The following is a 772-nucleotide window of genomic DNA, read 5'->3' as shown; positions in this document are numbered from 1 at the left end:
TCTGGGAGAATAGGCTGAGTATACCTTTCATGAGTTACCACAGTCTTCTTTGGGGGGGGAGGGGGGTGAAGCCTGAAACATCTATCTTTGGTGTGTCCAAACATTCTGCAGTCATGAAAGTAGTATAGTTTTTGTTCTAACCTCACTTTTTTCCAGAATCCCTCTATGTCATTACCAATCCAAATCCTATTGATTTCAGGAAGGGTTACATTTCTTTCAATGAGAATTCTGGCTAGGGCAGGTCTGGCTTTGTTGTATGTGGGAGCATCCACCTTCATAGGTCTCCCTATTGCACTTGTAATATTAAATAAAGCATTGAGATTAAAATACTGAATTGGGAGGCCAGGTAATTTAAACCATAGGGGAACTATTGGGGGTTCCTTACTAGGGTCAAAATCAGGGTCCCATTTTAGGATTTTCATGATGGTGCCTCCAATTTTAATAGCTTGTTTTGCAAATAGTCTAGCATAGTCTTCCTCACCTGAGAGTTGTATAAGTAGATGTCTTCCATTTAGAATTCAAATATGCCAATCTCCATTGAATTTTAAGGAAGCAAAGTAATTCCTAACTAATTCCATTTTTGGGGGCCAGGAAGAAATTTCCCCACCTAGGTAAATTTTACTTGATCATTTAGGTTATTAATTTCTTGAGGTGAGAAATAAACTGCTGGTTCTCCCTTCTTAGTACCTAAAGGATGAATGCAAGGGCTGTTACCCTTTCCAGCTGCTGTATCATGGAACTTCTGTGGGAAGACTAAATGTTCAGGATCATT

The sequence above is a fragment of the Phalaenopsis equestris genome, unplaced genomic scaffold (assembly GCF_001263595.1).
Source record: "Phalaenopsis equestris unplaced genomic scaffold, ASM126359v1 Scaffold001208, whole genome shotgun sequence".
In the NCBI taxonomy this organism is placed as follows: Eukaryota; Viridiplantae; Streptophyta; class Magnoliopsida; order Asparagales; family Orchidaceae; genus Phalaenopsis; species Phalaenopsis equestris.
This window is presented reverse-complemented; position numbering follows the sequence as displayed.